Source organism: Apus apus, chromosome 6, assembly GCF_020740795.1.
Source record: "Apus apus isolate bApuApu2 chromosome 6, bApuApu2.pri.cur, whole genome shotgun sequence".
Classification (NCBI taxonomy): Eukaryota; Metazoa; Chordata; class Aves; order Apodiformes; family Apodidae; genus Apus; species Apus apus.
The window spans coordinates 32,058,318-32,064,781 of record NC_067287.1 but is presented as its reverse complement, the minus strand read 5'-3'; the positions used below and the strand labels follow the sequence as shown (position 1 = coordinate 32,064,781).

At 52.6% G+C, this 6,464-nt stretch overlaps 1 long non-coding RNA gene across 1 annotated transcript in view; it reads left to right on the top strand.

The window, feature by feature from the left end:
- The first annotated feature begins 742 nt into the window (after positions 1-742).
- Positions 743-6,464, top strand: part of LOC127386732 (uncharacterized) — a 40,182-nt gene continuing 34,460 nt past the window's right edge. The window contains exon 1 of the long non-coding RNA XR_007889959.1: positions 743-841. This is a non-coding gene — a long non-coding RNA (uncharacterized LOC127386732). The remainder of the gene's footprint in view (positions 842-6,464) is intronic.

The window sequence follows — 6,464 nt, the reverse complement described above, 5'->3', positions numbered from 1 at the left end:
CCCAGTGAGGGCTTTGCCTGTGGCACCCACTGCAGAACTAATTTCCTCCACATTTAATTTTCTTCTCAAAACAGGGGAGATGTCCACAACCCCCGGGTTCAGATGTGGGGACGGGTGATCTTCCAGTGGTCCCTAGTTAAGGCACAAACGCCTGTTGCTGCAGTGCCTGGGCTGTGATCACGCTTTGGCTGGGATCTGGACTCCCAGGGCAGTGAGGAGAGCACACTGTGCTCAGGAGCCTGTGCTTCACTCCTTCCCTTGAGCAGGGAGCGATTTTCCAGCTGAAAAAGCAGCAGCAGCAGCAGCGTCCCTGGCAGCCCCGCTGGCCGCAGGGCGGGGGCAGGGGGGGGTGCCTGGGAGCCCTCCCGCTGGGCTGAGGAGATCGCCAGCTGTCTCCTGAAGCGGGAAGATGAGGAGAAATGCCACCAGGCTCTTTTTCTGCTGTACAGAAGGGTTGAAAAGATGTTGTGCTGCCGTGATTCAGTGGGGAAAGGATAAATCCCTCACACACACCTACGCACCGCCACGAGAAAGAACTCCGTGGGCGGAGAAGGAGCAGAACACGAAATACGAATTTCCTCGAGCTGCTGAGGAGAGATGGCTTCCCAGAGCCCTCCCTCCGCTGTCTCGGCGTCTCGGTGCCCGGCCCGGGCAGGCCCCGCGCTCCCCCGCCCCGCGGCCGCAGTTCCCGCCCAAAGCCCCGGGCTGAGCTGCCCGCGCATCCCTGCGGAAGGTGGTGGAGGTGCCCCCGCTGTGGAGAAGCGTGGGGAGCCCCAGGGTAGGCTCCTGCCGGGCCCGCGGGGCCCAGGCAGCTGCGCAGCCCCAAGGCCGCGGCCCGCGGGTGAGTCTGCGGCGCTGGGCGCGGCGAGGAGCGCGGTCCCGGGGCTGAAGGGGCTGCGGGGCCTCCGTGCGCGTGTAACAGCACCCTGGGAGGTCTTTGGAGGGGTGGGACCGCCAGAGATGGTCTCCAGTGGAGCAGGGGCCGGGCAGATCGGGGGGGGGGGCTCAGCCCCTGCGGCCAAGGCACTTGCTGCTGGTTTGGGGAGGCTTAATTTACATTGCCAGGCTTCTTAATTTTGTTTGCTTTCTTAAATATTTTATATTGCTCCTCAGTACATTTGAATTCCTCTTACATCATTAGAGCATGTGTGTATGCAGTTAATTTCCTATTACCTTGGGGATTTCAGACAGCTTCGTTCTCAGAGCTGTTTTAGAAAATCATTTAATCACCTTGGAAAATCCTGTGTAGCCAAAAAATCTTGTGTTTACTTATTACTCGGTTGTAAACTGGTGGTGCAAAATATAGCAGTACTGGGTTGTAAAGCTGCACAGAAGTCTCTATTGAAATCCAGGAAAAGGAAAAAACTTAACTCTTTGCATGCAGTGACATGGATGCAAATGATTTGTTTCATCACAAAGTTGGGCAGGAATTTCCAAGGTTTCTGCAGAGCCGAGTAACCCCCCCAGAATCAGGGCAGCTCATCGGTGACACACCGAGTTAGGATGTTATCTTATTTACGCATTTTGAAACCCTGCAATGACTCACCCGTGTGCCATTAAAAGTTTGCACTTCAAAAATGTGCTTGGCTGCAGACAAGGGGACATGTTGAACACCCCAGTGAACCTCAGGGAGACAGCCCTTCCTTTCCCCAGGCACTGGGGGCTGCTCGGCCCCTCATCCCTCTGGTCCCCAACAGGGGATTTGCACCCACATGGGATCGCTGCCCCTGGGGCCCTCAGGTTCAGCATCGCCCTGCTGTAAAACAGAGTGAGGTGGTCCCTCCTTTAATGCAGATATGTTGGGGGAATATTCTTGTGCTTCACAATGTCATGTCCAAGTCACTTGTCTCTGTGTTCAGCAGCTCAGGTTACGGACCCAGGGTGAGTGTAAAACCCACCCTATTTTTAAGAGATAAAATCCAGCCTATTCCCTGTGCACAGAACTAATCCCCCCGGGTGGCTGGTGAGCCCCAGCTGAGCCCAGAAGGGCACAGCCCTGGCCAGAGGGGACACGGCCAAGGGCTGCTGCTGGTTTCAGAGGAGCAGGGTCAGCCTTGGGATCCACCTCATGCTCATTCAGGAGCTTCAGCTTCACCGCTGTGCTCTGCCTGATCCCAGCAGCATCCCGCCCATATCCCCCCTCCCTGGCTGGCTTCCAGCTGCTTCCCGGTTATTACCGTAGCATCCAGCGTGTTTTACTTCATACTCATCTCTTTTGCACATACCGGCCCACTCACGTATTAGATCCGAATCTTTTTTTTTTTCCCCCCTCTCTTTTTTTTTTTCTTTTCCTTTGGCTTGACAAAGCGGTGAGGCACGACACGCTGCCTGTTGTGACACATCGTGACAGGTCCCGTCAGTATGGGATGGCACAGAGCAGCCGTCTCCACTGTGTCCCAGCTGCACCCCCCTCCCTGGGCCAGACCCACCACCTCTCAACAGCATCCCACCTCCAGGGAAGCAGAGGAGAGTGTTGGATGCTGTGGATGGTGATGGCACCAAAGGCATCCTGGCTTTTTATACCCTTCCTGCCAAAGCAGGGAGAAAGACATGGAAACCTGCAGCTCTTTGGAATGCCCAAAGCCTTGCTGCCATCTTCTTAGATGATATTTTGGCTTTTCTTCCTCCCAGGTGGTGGTGGCCACATTAGCTGAAGGTGGCTCCGTAGGGTTGGTCAGGACCACATAGTATTCCCTGCTGTATCGGTAGCATTGAAAGGTGAAGTGCCAGAAATAGCACAAAACCAGAATTCTCAAGTTATTTTGGTGGTGAAGCATGTGGGGAGTCTTAAAGAGCTATTGCTGTACTTCTCAGAAAGATAAGAAAAATGTTAGAGCTTAATGGGAGCAATGAAGCACAAATGGAAGGAGGGCAGATCATACCTTCTTGCAGAGGAGCTGAGGTGAAGCTGGGGAAGATGGGACCAGTGCCTGGCTCCAGCAGGGCTGGCACCTCTGTGGCTGCGTTTTTTTCTCTTCTTTGTATCTGCTGAAATCTTATTTTTCTATCTGCTGGCCTTCCTCTTCTAGAGTGACCTACTCTTAAGGCTAAAAACGTGCTTCTACTGGCTGGTGGACTCTGAGTTTTATTCAAATTTGTAGAGGAAAAAGGTTGGAGTAACATTCAAAGTGGCCATTTTAAAGTACACATCCACTGCAGAAGATCTCTGATGTAACGGCAGGTGTTGTAATTATGAGATAGAGAAGAATTCATGTTGGTGCCTGAAACCAAGTTTAAATCTCATCCTCATGCAAACTGTTTCCTCTTCATGTCCAAAATGTTCCCTTATGAGGAGAGGCTGAGGGAGCTGGGTCTCTTTAGCTTGGAGAAAAGGAGACTGAGGGGTGACCTCATTAATGTTTACAAATACGTAAGGGGTGAGTGTCAGGGAGATGGAGTTAGGCTTTTCTCAGTGATGACCAGTGATAGGACAAGGGGTAATGGGTGGAAATTGGAGCATAGGAGGTTCAAGGTGAATATACGAAAAAATTTTTTTACTGTGAGAGTGACAGAGCACTGGAACAGGCTGCCCAGGGAGGTTGTGGAGTCTCCTTCACTGGAGACATTCAAAACCCACCTGGATGCGTTCTTGTGTGATGTGCTCTAGGTGACCCTGCTCTAGCAGGGGGGGTTGGACTAGATGATCTTTCGAGGTCCCTTCCAACCCCTAAGATTCTATGATTCTATGATTCTATGAAAACAATGCCCTGGGTGCCCATGGAGTGGGGTCCCATCTCATTTCCCAAAGGCATTTTGTTTCTTCCCTTGAATGTAGATCAGCAGGTTTGAAGAGCAGTGGACATGGTGCCAATCACCTTTCAAGCTCCCCGTGTTTCTGGATCTGTTTCATTTCACCCTTGGCTCTACTGAGTGCTGGCCACATGGGGCTGGATCTCAGGTTAGGCACTTGTTAGGGTAGGTTTGGGGTTTTTTTCTAGCCAATTCCACACAGTTGAGGGCAATCAAAGATGTGAACTGCATGGCTGAGACGGAGCCGGTGAAGCAGGTGGCAAGCTTGCACTCAGTGCAGGGAGGGAAAAAACCCTGCAAACCAAACTGAAAGGCTTTTAATTAAAACAAAAGATTAGATCAACGAAGTATTACAACAGGTGGTTAAATCCTGCGGCTAAACAGCCTGTACTTTGTTCTCTGAGTCTGATGCATGAAGAGAAACTTTCTACAGGGCAAACAAGGGATCCTGAATACATGGCATTAAAAGTAACACAGCAAAATTGGCACCCACCTCTTACAAGCAGAAAGCAGAGACATGTAAATGCACGGCTTACACCAGCGGGGCCTCTTGAATGGTGTCAAAAGTTTGCATTCCCATGGGATGGGAAGAGACTGATGGGGTTTGCCCCTCGCTGCAGCTGTGCAAAGAGCTGCTGGCCCCACTGTGCCTCCAGGAGGGGTTGGGGACACTGGGAGATGTGGGTCCCAGGTCACCCTCTTCCCTTGGGGCTTATCCCCAGCTGGCAGGGAGGCTGGGTACAGCCATCTACCCTGGTACAGACACTGTTACGTTAGTGTGAAATGTTCTGCTCTTCACTGGCTGTAATATTTCCAAAGTGCTTTGAACCATGCGTTGTTGGCACAGGCAGTTCTGCAGCCAGGTTTGGGAGGAGGTAGGAGGTGTTACCTGCTGCTGCTTACCTGGCTGCCAGCCCCATGAGGTGCTGATGAAAAACCTAACAGACATGCCCTGTTCTTTGTGGATGAGCTACCCCTTGATTTTCAGAACTGTTGAGCAATATTTCAGTCTCCTGATCTTGGACACTTAACCTCATATACCTAAAGGGAGATGATGATGAGAAGCTACTTGCACCCTAAGGTGCATGCACCCAGTCTTGCAAAACACCCGTGTAGGCATCTCCTACAGCTGGTTGCTTTTCAAAGCTCAAGACGAGAAGCTTCCTGGATCATGCTGGGCATCATGGTCAGCATGACAGGAGACACCCGGGCCACCAGCATCACGCTGGTAGGTTGACACCCTTCTGAAGGTCCTGTCTGAACAATGTCCCCTGGAGATGCTGCGGGTCACCTTGGTGGCCCAGGGTGCTGCTGCCTGCCCAGTGAGCGCAGGCAGGGTGAGGGCAGGTGCTCCCTGGGCGTTGGCAGCTCCAGGGGGTGCAGTTGGTGCATTTGGGATGTGCCCTCTCTGCAGCTGAGCAGCACAGATGAGCCCAGGGGCATTCCCAGCATGGCTTGAGAGCCCTTCTCCAGTGGGGCCTGAGTGCCAGGATGTAGAGAAATGGGTGAGTGTTCTGCCTGCTCTCACAACCACAAATGGTACCAGGAAGAAGAATCACTATTTGGGATCGATAAAATTTTCCTTTGAAGTAAGGCTGGAGGCTGCAAAAAAGGAAAAGAGAGATGCACCACCAAACTTCAGTTTGGTTGCTTTGCTCTACAGTCTGCACCCAACAGAATTTAGAGGAACGTCTGTCTTCCTGAAAGACAACCTTTCATCAGACAAAAATCCAACCCAAACCTCTCTTTAAAATGTTCCAGAGGGAGTAATTGGATTAGCTATGGCTTTGCACTTGGGGAAAAAAACAAAACAAAACAACAAACCACACAAAAAGACCCAGAGCTGTCATCTGATGCTTTTAAAGCATCTGCTGAGCCACCATTTTGGAAGGCAGGTAAATATGGTAGGTCCCAAAGGAGCGAGGCTGCTCTCCCTAGAGTGGATACCAGCAGGCACAGCCCCAGGTTGGAGCAGAGCTGCTGGAGCAGGAGCCCTGAGGAGCGATGCCATGCCGAGACTCAGCACCGCCTGCTATTTTTCGCGGGATGAGGAAAGCGCTCTCGCCTGACCCAGGGGCTCCTTCCCCCCTGGGCGAGGACAGATGGTCTCCCGGTGAAGGCGTGGGACTGGGAATCGGGAGCTCTGGATGCCTTTCCCGGCTACATCAGAAACTTGCTATGTGGCACCACCTACTTCTGTGCCCACGTTTCCTCCTCCTCCTTCCCTCTCGCTCGCTGCTTTTCCCAGACCTTTCACCTCACTGCTCAAGTGTATTTTTTCTTCCGCAGAGTGCTTTTCACAGACTCGAGAGCCTCCTGGCATGCTGTCACCAGTACCTGGACCAGACACCCACTCCTGCCCAGGCTTCTCCCCCCTCCTCACTCTTCCCATCAATCTCTCCTTTTCCCTTGCAGAGCTGCTGCCGCTCAATGTCTCCTCCAGAGACTGCTTGTGGCCAAAACTTCTCCTTGCTCCACTTTTGGAGCACGGCTCTGGATTTTGCCGCAGGCGGTGTGCTCAGAGGCACAGGAGATCTGGGTGCTGAGGGCAGAGCTGGGTGGTGGGAAGGGTCCAGCCCCTGTGTGGGCAAACCTGCTGGCAGTAGTATCCTGCTATGAGTGGATGTGACTCATGGCAGAGCAGCCTGATTCAGCTTACGGGTTTTCTGCTCTGGACTGAACAAAACCTCAGCAGCTGGGTACTGCTCATCCTG